The 13,552-nt window shown below is 37.1% G+C and overlaps 1 protein-coding gene across 1 annotated transcript in view; it reads left to right on the forward strand.

Annotated features, from left to right (window-relative positions):
- Positions 1-8,488: 8,488 nt before the first annotated feature.
- The window catches only part of camkvb (CaM kinase-like vesicle-associated b), a 43,798-nt gene continuing 38,734 nt past the window's right edge, over positions 8,489-13,552 (forward strand). The window contains exon 1 of the mRNA XM_084394441.1: positions 8,489-8,651. The gene's annotated coding sequence lies outside the window, so the exon portion shown is untranslated. The remainder of the gene's footprint in view (positions 8,652-13,552) is intronic.

Genomic DNA, 13,552 nt, shown 5'->3' on the forward strand with positions numbered 1-13,552 from the left:
AAGAACCCATGGGTTCTATGTAGAACACCACTGAACCATTTTTTTTTTTTCTAAGAATGATTACAAATTTGAGTAATAGGGATTCTGCTAATAATTGTGAAACTTGCAGTTTGTTGAACTTCCACACAAATGTCAGTAATTTCCACGGCAAAACAGAAAAATTAAAGCATATCTTAATTTTAGATGCTGGGGATTCAATGCTGAGAGGATCCTGAGAACACCTGCAATATAAAGTAAACACACTGACAAATTATTAAATTATTCGTGTGAGGGATTTTGCTACTTGGTGCAAGATTGTCAGGGTTGAACGTTGTGAACTTTATCATTTTTATGACTACAGTATATCTAAATAAGCAAATCTGAATAATGTAAATCAGCTTCACTGGGATGTTGCTGAAAAGTTTCTACATCCTCACTGGTCTTTACTCTGTCATTTGTCTGAAAGAATGATCAGTGAATTAATTCTTGTTGTATAGTACTGAGTTTTGACTTTTCATATTCAGGCTTTGTAAACAGTGTCCTTTGTAACATGAACAGCTTTCAGGCATAGTTTTAACAGCTTTTGCGAAGATCATATCTATGTCATTCATTTTGACTTTGAGGTTTGTTGTTGCTCACTGGAAATCAAACTGTTGACATGTTGCAAAGTTCCTTTAGGCAGAAAAACAGTGAAAATAGCCATTCTGAGAGGCATGCTGCCTCTGTAAAAAAAAAAAAAAAGAACAGAGAAATAAAAATAAACCTTAAACGTCATCGATTATCACCTGATTATTTAAACAATCACAATTAAATGAACCAAACAAGATGGAAATAAAGAGCTATAGCTATAATGTTAGAATTGAGCTTTACCTTACATGGGGACTTGAAGTATACACACACACACATACATTTTGTATTTATTTTATTTTATTTTATTTTATCTTAGTTTAGTTTCACTTTATTGTGATTTAAAGCAAACTCATATGATTTCCATCCATTTCCTAATATTTGATCTTAAAACATAAGTTAAGGGGACATGAACACTACATTGTTTGAATGACCCAGCTGTGTAAATGATACGACAGCTACATTTGCTTAAAGGCAACCATTTGAGTGTGTATTAGTGTGACACAGAGTCTGACTCAGGTCACATCCATCAGTGAACTGTTGACCTCTACCTCGAAGCATCTTTCTGTTGGGAAGATAATCTCTCTAATTATAGTCTGTCAGAAAAGAGGCAGAGTATTAGACCTTTAAAAGGAGGCTCTATTTTCTTTCTGATTCTTCTCTGGAACCTTGACCTCTCTGATTCTTTCTTAATCAGAGAGGTGTAATCTGAGAAGATGGCTGTGGATGATGATAAAGGTCAACCTGTGCTGTTTTTTGCTGAATACAGTCACGTTATCTATTTTCCTAACACCTATTAAGGTGAAGTGTGTAATTTTTTCCCAATGTTTAATCACTTTCTACTGTCCCAGGTTATTATGCAGAGACTATAAGTAAACTATTAGTAGGTTGAGTTCCTTTATAAACATGTCGACCAATTCTCTTTTATGGTGCTAGTGGTGCAAAAAATGACACGCTTCTCCTTTAAAAAGCAATAAAGATCTTGTTGTTATGATCCAGTTACCTGCAGGTTAACCATTTTGTTTGTCTTCCACCCAGTGTCCATATACAGACTACACCTTCTGAGAAGACTGTACAATGAAAGTGTTGGAGGAAAATTTATAAAGACAATGCATCTCTTGGAATTGAATTATATTTCCAGATCAAATCTCTTAGAGACAAAGAAAATGAAGATTTGCTTACTTGGAGGCACAGCAGACTGACCCAGAAGTGATATATAGATCCAGCATGGATGCTGGAGGGAGAGTATTTTCTGAGATAGGATTTCTAAAATGGGAAGATTGCAGGACTGAGGAGGCATTTGGGCTGAATTTAAGTGCTTTAGAAAGCTCATAGTCACCTCTCAGCTCTCAATTGTTCTGTTTTGTAGTTCAGCATTCAAAGATAGGAGTTTAAAAGATTCAAACTGGAGACATAAACACAATTAGGAAGATGTTAAGTCCCTTTCACATGACTTGCGTCAGAGCTTCAACACACAAAAGCGCTGCAGATAGTGCCGCAGAAGGGCGAATTTACCATGTTTTGACATTGACTTTGTGCCACGCATTATTTTTTTCTTTGAATGCCTTCGGCTTTATGTCTTACACAACTCTTGACCTAACTCTTGCTAATCTTTAAAGAGAAAAGTGGTCACCTGCAATAGTCACAGTACTTTAAGGAGATATTTCCACCTGATCTAGTTTTGTTACGTGTTTAGATTGATCCGTGATATGTTGAACTCTAGCATCCGTTATTCCTGTAATTCCTTTCAAGAATATTTATTAAATAAATAAACTGGAAATAAAAAATAGAATTACATCGTCAAAAAACGGTGTTGCCCAAATCTTACATTTTGAAAAACTATCAGTTATTGCACCATCATCAAGCATGATTATTGGAACCTTCATTGTTGGAAATATTTAAATTTTATTGTACACTTTGTTCACATTGTTTTTTCGTGACAATTTCTCATTTAGGGTCATGAACATTAGCCTGGTCCTACCAGACTCTTGTACATTTCATTTGTACAAAGAGTCTGGCCTCTCTCCATTGACAAGCGTTAACTTCCTTGAAGGCGGGTACTCTGTTGAAGTTTAAAACTATTGGATCTGCCCAGAGCCACTCTGGATCTGCCATAACCAATCGCTAACGTGTGGTCGTGACGTATGTCAACTCAAACTAGCACACAACCTCAACGTCATCGTTCTCAGCCACTCCCTCTGTTCAATGATTGGACCGGTTAAAAATCGACCGGAGAAAACGCAAGAATACACCGCAATGCCAGACGTAGTTACTGAAGGAAAATGAAAATTGAGCGGAAGTACATAGGAGGGCGGAGCCAGGCTACATAAACATGCCTGCAACGTTTTGACACTCTGAGGTGTTAAGGAATGCGTGTACAAAATTTTGGACGATTTTGATGTTCACGGGTCAATTTTGGTTAACTGCAGCTGCACAGTCCCGAAATTTTTTTTTAAATTTTTTTTTTTATGTCAGTCAGGGTATTTAAATTTACATTTATGCATTTGGCAGACACTTCTATCCAAACAAATGTACACAGCATTGAAGGCGTACATCTTTATCAGTTAAAGAATGGTAATTTCACTGGAAATTGATTGAATGAGTTTTTCTTGAATTGAATTGAATCCAATTAGGGTCAATTTGACCCGCAACATAAAAATCAGACCAAGAATTCAAACCTAATACAAGGTTAGATTTAAATGAAGCCTAGCGCAAGTTCTGCCAGGAAGACTCAATCGTTCACGTCACTTATTACCTTCTCATCTATCCAATCATATCCTAATAGCCCAGTATAAAAGGGTGGTACTTACGCATGTCTGAGTTCGCAGATGCTGTCGCTTCAACCACCTCCATCCTCCCCAACCACCACCAAGACGGGACCTTTCCTCCATCCCCCCCAACACCACTATGTTGGGTCCTCCCCTCCATCCTCTCCAACACCTCCAGACGGGCTCTCCCTTCCATCCTGAAGACGCCAGGATGTCCTCTTCCTCCTTCCTCCTTCCACCCCACCACCACCAGATGGCCCCCTTCCTTACTTCGCAGGGGGTGGGCTGCGCCCCTGCCTTCGTCTTCAGGCAGGATATGCAGATCCGTGCCCTCGGAATGCGAGTTACGGACGGGGCCTACGCCAAAGAACTTGATTGTTTGCTGAGCTCTTAAATAAATGTTCATTGTCACAGTATTAATTCTCCCGAGTCTTTCTGGTAGAACTACATAGCCTACATATGTGCTAAGAAATAAGTAACTTGTGGTTCTTACAGTGATTATTTTTTTTACTTGAATAAAATAATTTGATCTTGTTACCGCATCAAGCACATTGTAAGATAAAATAATGTCAGTGTGAGAATGCTTATGCAAATTATGCGAAAGGGCCTTTAGTCTTATTTATAAAAACTCTGGAAGCCACGATAAAGGAGTAATTTCCATCAGTGCAGCCATAGCTCTGGGTTTAATGATTGGGAAGCTTCATTTATATTTTATATATTGAGATTTCACATGTTTCCTCAAGCATTATCTAACTGCTTTTGCAGCAGGGTCCGGCTAATTTCACTCTCTCTTGTAGTGATTTAATTATTTCAATTATTTGTCACATTCAATGGAAGCATCGTAACATTGTCACAATTTCTTGACAGTAAACCATAATGTATGAACAGAGTGTTTCCCCCCATGTTCTTGATCCATAGTGGAGAATGTTTCCACACAGCAATCTCCAGGGAGTGTTGTCACATTGCACACATTGTGCGTGTCAGGACACAGATATTCAGTACGTATATGTGATATAGCTTAGGGAGCGGCGCACATGGGACGGCAGAGCGGCTCCCCGAGGCAGCATTTTCCACTTTCTGCTTTCCTTATTATGTTTCCTTAAGGATTCATACCATCTCTGTTTTAGCCACTGCAGCTGCTCTTCCACATGGCATAGACACACTAATGGCAGTTGTTTGAATCGCTTCAAAAACAACCTATAGTGAATTTAGGTTGGATTTTTGATATATGTGTGAGCTTAAGATGATTGCAACTTAAAGTAAACATGAAACAGAAGTTGCAAGAGTATTTTCTTCCCTATTGTGACATATGTTCGAGTAAAATACTTGATGTTGTCCATTTGGAATTGGTTGGATGGTTGGATGGTTGTGGTTTGCTATTGGCAGAGGTGGACAAAGTACACAACGTCCTTACTTGAGTGAAAGTACAGATACTACTGGTGAAATATTACTCTGTTACAAGTAAAAGTTGTAAAGACCGATTTTTACTTAAGTAAAAGTACAGAAGTACTCGTTTTTAAAAGTATTAAGTATCAAAAGTAAAAAGTTGTATTATTGTTGCATCATTGTATGTAATACTTACAGTACCTTATGCCTCTGAATCTATGCCTGCCCCTACCCTCATATCAATATCAAATTTATTTCTAGAACACAGTTCCAGTAGTGGGATTGAATGTGAGATTGAATAAGTGCACTCAGTAACGTCCACAAAGGTTTCAGACACCCAAATGGCTGTTCCCTCAAATAGTGCCCTATTTAAAGTTTTTTGGCTTTTAGTATGAATATGTTAGCCTTACTGTTATCTATAAGCTAGTGTGCTCCAAAACAATGACAAAATTTGCATTTAGAAGACCAAACCCAATGCTGAAAATGAAAATCAGGTTGATGTCAGAATCCAACATCAGATTGACGTTAATCTCCAACGTTGGACAGACGTTGTATTGTGGTTGAAAATGAAAATCGGGTTGACGTCAGAAATCATTGGGTGCTGACGTCAACCCAACTTTCATTTCCAAACAAAATGCAACCCCTGCGACCAAAATCATCCCCAGTACGATATTTGTCTTTCAAATGTAGTGAAGTTAAAGTAAAAAGTTTTCAAAAAAAAAAAAAAAAAATTGTGAGTAAAACAAGATATTCCATGAAAAGATGAGGGTAGGATTTGAATTGTTCGGAGTAAGACCAGGGATTTGCGTTAGAAGGGGGTCAGTTTTAATTTATGTTGACTTAAAGGACAGAGATTCGGTGTTGCCTCAAATTTTCTGGAGTAAAATGACTCAAACATGCCACGCACCATTCATATTAAAAAGAAAATGAATAGTGTCAGTTTGGATTTGTTGTTGACTTGTAGTAATTGAGTGGAGGCACCACACTGATTAGTAAATCCTTGCTATACACTCAGCTGAGAGATCAGTTGTGGTGAGAAGGAGATCCAGTCAGATCAACATCAACTTCCAAACCCCAGGGTTCTTCCATAATATCACACCACCAGCTAGCATCACACATATAGTGCTTAAATCCCAGGTTTCTTACTTTATTCTTGGAGTACGAGCCGCTGACATATTGGATGGCTTTATATGATAAATGATGTGCCCCTAAATAAAAAAACAAATCATAACTGGATGCCTTATAAACTGTGTCAGGGGATATTTTATGTGGATTTGTAGAGCAGTGGCTCACATCTCTAGAGGTCCAGGTCTTCAGAATTTATGAATGCTCCGCACAGCATAAATGCTCATTCTGAAGCCATAATGCATCATTTAAAGCGACTATACTGTAATGCTTCAAGCATTCCCTCATTTGATCAGTATGTAAGGATGTTTAAAAGATTGAAGTGAATCCACTTTAACCTTTTATTACAGTTTAATTCTATAGATGATTATAAACCTTTTCAGTATATTTTGATGTAAAACATCACTTTTTTTTTGTCTCCCTTCCATTCCACCAGTCATGATTTTCATGCTGTGCATATTTGCCTGTGATAATCTGTAACCATAGTAACACAGGCTTGTGTAATTTGGTGATGTTAACAGTGCATGAGCACTGTGATAACACAGATGAGCACTACCCTATATTCAAAAACAGTGAATGTAGCCTCATCTCAGTTTTGTATTTTTAACATAGTCAAGGAATAAATAAAGCTTCTGGTCACAGTTTCTTTAGAGTTTTTAAAGTTCAGAATTTGGTTTCATATTAAAACCAATGAATGCGAGGACCTCCTTAGTGGAGGTAATACTGGTTAACTAGTCATTGGTGGTGATCAATCAATGTATATTGACAGCATCTAAAACATTACACTTTTTATGAACAACTATAGAGACAAAGGTATACAAATAATTTGAAGTGCTTAAAATATTGAATTATTGGAATTTATTTGTTGATTTTTATTGTTAATAATATTAAATTGGATTAATTAAATATGAAGGTAATGGTGAAAAAAACTGGCAATTTTAGTTTCAACCACTTTTCAGAAGATTATTTGTGTACATAAAAGATTTTAACATTTTAGATGCTATCAGTGTGTTGACGTCGTATATATTTGAATGTATTTTTCTGTTTTCAGCTGTTTTGAAAGACTGCTGTGATTGTTTAATCAGTTTGTTAATGCAACAGTGATTCGAAACCCTCCAAAATCTGTGCCGTTTCATTGGTCCCTTTTGATTATAAAGGTCATTTCCATCCTATGAACCTGATGGTGGGTACTTGCTTTCAGTTTTCAGTACTGTAACAGTAATAAGTGTCAAATTAATGTGAGGTTGTGCAGATTATTGTGGTCTCTGGTGGATTTTAATGTGAGAATGCATAGTATGGATAGTAAACATACAAATTTACAGTATGTCAGGAGATCCTCTTCTGTCCACGCATAGCAGTAGCTCAGCTTGGAGTGCATGTCTAATCATCCAAAACAAATGTCTTGTTTACTCATAAGAGACTAGATTTTTGTATGGTATAGAGTAGAAACCAATAATGTGTGGACATAGCATAGATTCAGTCAAGGTAGTCTTCATATGATTGAATCATATTTCTTTTTTCATATTTTTTTATGCGAGATGCATGAACATGGGAAGCCACTCGAGCAGACACTATACGCTTATGCTTCAACTAATTCTCTTAGACATCGAGACCCTTAGGGGCAAACTGCTATTGCGAGTAGGAATGTAGCTTGAAACAACAAATTCTCCATGGTGGTTGAGTTCGACCCCTTCTGCTCAACTGTTTCACTGAGGATGTGGTCTCTGTATAATCGTGATCCAAAATATGTCCTTCTGATCACGTTTAACTCAATTCAAACGTGACATGAGTAGTTTCCTTTAATCTTATGTCATAAAGTGACTCTATAATACACATTAGTATAAATTTAGGTGGATAATTATAAAATAATCTTAATCCAATAATGACTGGCTGAACATGGTAAACATTGTGTAAAGCTGACGTGCATTCATTCATAAACAATGCAGTTACTTTATCAGTTTATTTTGAGTTGAAAGTGCCAGACCTTAATCACACTTTCACCTTATGATGATGTGTAAAAGTATTTCCTTTGCTGCATGATCATCAGTTGTTGACAGCGAATTCCTTACTCCCCAAATTAGACACTTGTATAGACTTATGCATGCTTGTATGCTTTAAAGTTATATTTTTAAATAGCATTGTACCCCAACCTACCCTACTTACTCCTTATTATGATGCATACAAGCTGATAATTTGTCATTCGCTACATTCAAATACATTATTTTCTTACACAAATGTATAAACATTTAAAAGGTAGCAAGGTATTTTTCTTTAATCTTATTTAATAAAGTGGTTCTATAAGCATAGTTTTGCCCCGTCACACTACAGCACTTTTGTGTGATTAGCCACATCTCATATGAACTAATTAAAACAACTGAGTATTGTGCTGTATTTCCCCCCCTCATGAGCAACAGGACAAGGTGCAAAACAGCACGTTATGTTCTTAATATTTTCTCTTATGATACTAGATGGCCACACCCCTACAAACGACTGTCAGATTAACGCGCATTCTTTCTCTCACGCGCGCTGCTCTCTCTCTCTCTCTCTCTCTCGTTCGCGCGCGCTCATATCCATCATCCTCTCGCGACTGAGAAAAAAAACCCGCCAGCGCGAAACAGATGGGAAGGCATCCGCGGAATTTGCGACCGTTACCGTGCAGAGAATAACCGCCAAAACTTAACGGACACCGACAAGAAGTTCAGTTCGTCCAGAAGACTTCTGGACTGAGAACTTGAGGGCATTTCACGTCTATTCACGACTGGAAAAGTAAGTTTTGCATTAATGGCACCGTGTTGAACAAAACTTAAGTGTGTGCGGTGAGTTAGTACGTAAAATACGTCGAAGGGAAGCTTTTTGCAGGCTTTATTCGACAAATAATAACTTTAAATCGCAGAACAATGATAAACATTACACGGTATACACTCACTGTTTTGGTCACACTTTACAGCATACATGTGTGTTCATGTTGCAGTGCAGTGTAATTATATAAGTAGGGAGTAATACCAGCATAGATACAAAATAGAAATCAAAATTTAGAAATCTGTTCAGCTTTATTTATATATATATTTTATTAATGTGATGTGCTGCATTAAAGACGCACTGCCTCAGAAGGCTTTATAATAGGCTACGGTGCGTCTATGTTTAAAACCAAATTGTTTTTGTGTGATTATCTTAAAATGCAACAATATTCTATATTATAAATAGCCTAATACAGTATAATTTGTTTATGTTTAATAATAATGATGTTGAAAAGTCATATAGCATGAGTTCCACCTTATTCTGAGGGTCTTAATTCGACGTCTTGATGAGATGAATAACGAAGTTATTAACGCAGCCTACTTGCTTATTTTAGTCTAATAAATTATGCGAATTAGTAATGGGTAAACGTTTGACTACTTGTTGAAAGGAGAGTCCGTGTAAAACCATCGGCCATCATTGAGGGATGATAGACACATGCATTCATTCATAATAAAGACTCTACTTAGTAGTTTAAAAAACCCTTTCTGTGCAAGAGCTTGTTTAATTTAATTTGTTTTGAGAAAGAAGACCATCACATTTTTTCTTTATGATCATGAAGTGTAAAAGTTGACACAAAATACCCCTCCCCAATCCAATTAGTCACTTTTAACAAGCAATTACATTAAGAAATATTCTCTGTATACATTTTTGTCAGTGATTGACCCATTTTTTAAAATTTATTATAAAAAAACCCCACTTAACCAACTCATCAGTGGTTGTCTAAACATAAATGATATATTATTCATCAATGTCAATTATTCATTGTTTTAATGGTGCTTTTATTTGGTGCCCACATAATGTAAATGATAATAGCCATTATGATGTTGCTCCTTTTAATCTTTAGAGTGGTATTGAGATCATTATGCTAAGAGAAAACAGAATAAATAGTGTGTGCATATTCATTTTCTATGTTCTTATCATTTTCACTTTGCATGATGCGATTGTCTGGCTGTATAAAATAGTGATGTTGAGTTGTGCCACATGATAATATGAGCCATTCACCAGAACTGCTTATGCACTCCTATTGGATGTACCATCAGTCCTTTCTGCATATAAATGAAAATAGGAAGGATTGGGTTATAACTATCTAAGTTTGTAGTACTCAAATAAAGAGCTTCATTTGGGCTGTGCAGGCAGTGTTGCTGTCCGTGGTGCTGAAACGTGGCTGACACATAGTAGGCTACTACTCCAGTGATCAACACCAGAGTTCCTCCATACTTGTAGTCAGTTATGTCAGTTATGTGAACAACTACCTCTGGATAGCAGACATCCTCTTCTGTCCATGCATAACAGGAGCTGCTCTGCTGGAAGCACATATCTAGCTAATCCGAAATGACATTAATAGTTTCAGGACATTTAACCTGATTAATAATAATAATAAGAAGAAGAAAAAAAGACTCATACATGGTTCAGTGCTTTTCATGATTATTTTTTTCTGCATTTGAGAATTTATGCAGATGTTTGATTAGCCCTTAGGAGCATATGGGGTCCAACTGTGTCTCAGGTGGTCTTTTAGCAAGTGCTTGTTGGAAACCGTTGACCTCATTTGTTGCTCAGTTTGTGCGTGCTGCTTAATGAGTGTTCTTTAAATGAACATTACATTGTTTTAAATGATTACATGTAGCCTGAATTGTATTTTACGAACTGTGAGTACATCCAGTGGTGATGGAGAGAGCTTTACTCATCTCGTTCTGACAGATCCCTGGCTTTTTATGAGGTCTTCTACCAGAACGAAGTCATTTTCTCCTGAGAGATGGATTATAACGTTTGACATGTGACATAAATATTATTACACTTTTAAAGGGTCCTGAACTGTAATTTGAATTATGGGACTGGGTTTAGTAAAGGGCTTTGTATGGCTAGAGTTGATTGAATACTGCCTTCAAGTAAATGAAATGCTGCCACTTTTATTGATAGGAATGGTAGAGAGAGGACAGGGAATGATATGGGAAAGAGGTGAAATTGTGATCACAAAATGCTGCAAGATTAATGTTGCCTACTAACCACTATGGTGTTGGAGCACTTGTACCAAGCAACGGCTCCTAAGTGAGTTGTGTGGTCTGACTGACTGTATTCCAGTAAGTAGATCCAGACAAATGTTGCATAAAGTGGACAGCAGTTTAAGCCAGCATTAGCTTGGCCATTTTAATGCATGTTTGTAGGGATTTCTATTGGGAATCAGATCAGTAATTTTTATGCACAAGAGGCTAAATAGCATTCTTCAGTTTTGATTGTGCCTCAAAATGACACTGTACAGTTGGAAACGTGGCTGATTTATTGGATTGCTGATGCTTTATGAAAGGCAGTAACATTCAAATGAATCAGTTCTCTGCATAAGGTCTGACATTGCTTTTTTCATCCCGAAGGAATCCAAAAGCGCTTATAGAGTACCATGCTTATTCACTTTTGCTTTGTTTTTAATGCATACTGTAGGCTGAAGCACATTGTACTCTGGCTCAAAAGCATTGAATAGTGTCAAGATATAAAAACAGCTTTTGTGATCAGGTAAAGTCTGCACATACTGTATGCTTCAACTGGATTGTCTGGGAAACAATCCAGACAGAAAAGCCTAATGCTGTGGCACAGACACTGCATCTGTCTTAACACGAAAAGGTGCATTTACACAGGCAGCCTACAGCTTTTCAAAGGCATATATAAATGAATTCACACTTAGAAATAATGCTATGAAATGATATATAGAGTATAGAAATAAAAATATGAAACTATGACTGTCATGACAATTTCAAAAGGCTCCACTGTTTCATTTACACAGAGCTAAGGGGCCGCTCACACAGAATGTGTTCTGGTGTCCATCTGTGCTGTTTTTATTGTTTTTTATGTAAAAATGCTAGATGGATGTCGGCAAGATTTTCAAGTTAAAAGAAATTAAACTTTTAAATGTTTCCTGAGACACCCCGTTCTGTTCCATTCCTCTTTACAGCGCCTCACTGTTGAAAGCAAGAACATGTACGAACGGCTGCTGAGGAGGGTCAGAGCTGGCATATATTAGCTTTTATGCAGCATTAAGTCTTCACGCCAAATTTTAGATGTCATGGAATAGCCTTAACTTGCGTGTGCTCACAAGGTTTAACCATAAAATGTAACCCTTTAGTCACTGCAGAAAAAAGAACAGACAACACTCTTGGCATGCCATCAGCCTGAAAGTGTATAGTTTATGCAAAACTTCAGCCGTCAGGAACCAGCAGGCTCATTTGTATATTTTTTATTGTAAGCCATTAGTGTTCAAGACTTCAGTCAATAGGTAACTGACCCCTGGGGCATTCTGTTGGCATTCCTTTGACCTTTCCTGAGAGATAACAACCAGGGCGAACCTCTTGCTCTCTGTGTCTCCAAGACTATAATAATGATCTGGTGGAGGTTCTAAAAAAAAATCACACAAAGCTGAAAATGTCACACCATCAGCAAAACTGGAGGAAGCAGCCATATTTTGTCTCACTGAATGATTGTGTGTAAAGTAGCTCATGTTGGCCAGGATCATATTAGCTTTAGCACGACCCTGAAATCCTCAGCTAACTTGTATTTTGTGTATTTTTTCTAGTACAGTAATCAGCATAAGCAATGATTTATTCGCCTAATGGTGTTGGAAATTAAGTCGTGTAATAGTTAAAGCTTCATTGATTGGGCCATATGCATAAGAGTCACTGAAACAAAGTGCCACCAGTCTTGGTCGTGTGATGATTAATAGAGATTATATGCTCCCATTCCCTTATTCTTTATGATCTAAGGTAGCCATCATTAATGGCAGCACTGTGTCCCGTAGGGAGAGACTACAAGAGGTCATGGATTTTACTTAAGCCTAGCAATTGTGATAAATTAATCTACTGAATAGTTGTGGCAGGTTTTTATTAGATAACGATTCTGTTCAGTTCTGCACCATTGACTAGGACATACTATTTCAGCTTTGGTAGTATTGAATATGTCCCACCTGAAAGATGAAAGGCTGTAGGCATTTCTCCCATTGTGGGTACAAGGTGATGTGTCCAAAATGGTCCATTGCAGCACGTGTGTCAGTAGTCTTTTGGCAGACCATTCCTTTCTCCAATAGTAAAAAGAATAATAACAACATATATATGCTCAGTCACATTGATCGAAGGGAATTGGTCCTTTAATTTTTTAAACGCGAACAACATAGCCTTCAATGACGTCAAGACTTTCTCAGAGACAAAAGGGTAGTAGGATATAGCTGAAGCATGGCTCTCCGTTGAAAGGGTTACTTGTGGCATGAGGCAACTTCAAAGCTCCACTCCAGCTGATAGCCCCCATAAATAGCGAATTTGAAGGGGAATTTTAAATCAAAAATTGATTAATATTTCACCTCCGCATTGATTCATGCTGCCTCTGAAGACATTTTCATCTCTCTGAATCGTTTGTATGAGGAATTATGATGACTTTATTCCCATGATCCATGACATCATCTGAGCGTCACATCTTTTCTCACATGCTTTTTAAACTTTTTTTTTTTTTTTCTGCAGTGTAACATTTCATTATTTTAAGTTATCCATCATTGTAGGGGTGGGCGATATGGCAAAAATGTAATATCAGTACAGCCAAATTAATTTCCCTATTGTAAAAATGTAGCCTTACAACTGAACTTATTTAACTTTATTTCATTATTTTGTCTTTGTTAT

The sequence above is a fragment of the Rutilus rutilus genome (assembly GCF_951802725.1).
Source record: "Rutilus rutilus genome assembly, chromosome: 22".
NCBI lineage: Eukaryota > Metazoa > Chordata > Actinopteri > Cypriniformes > Leuciscidae > Rutilus > Rutilus rutilus.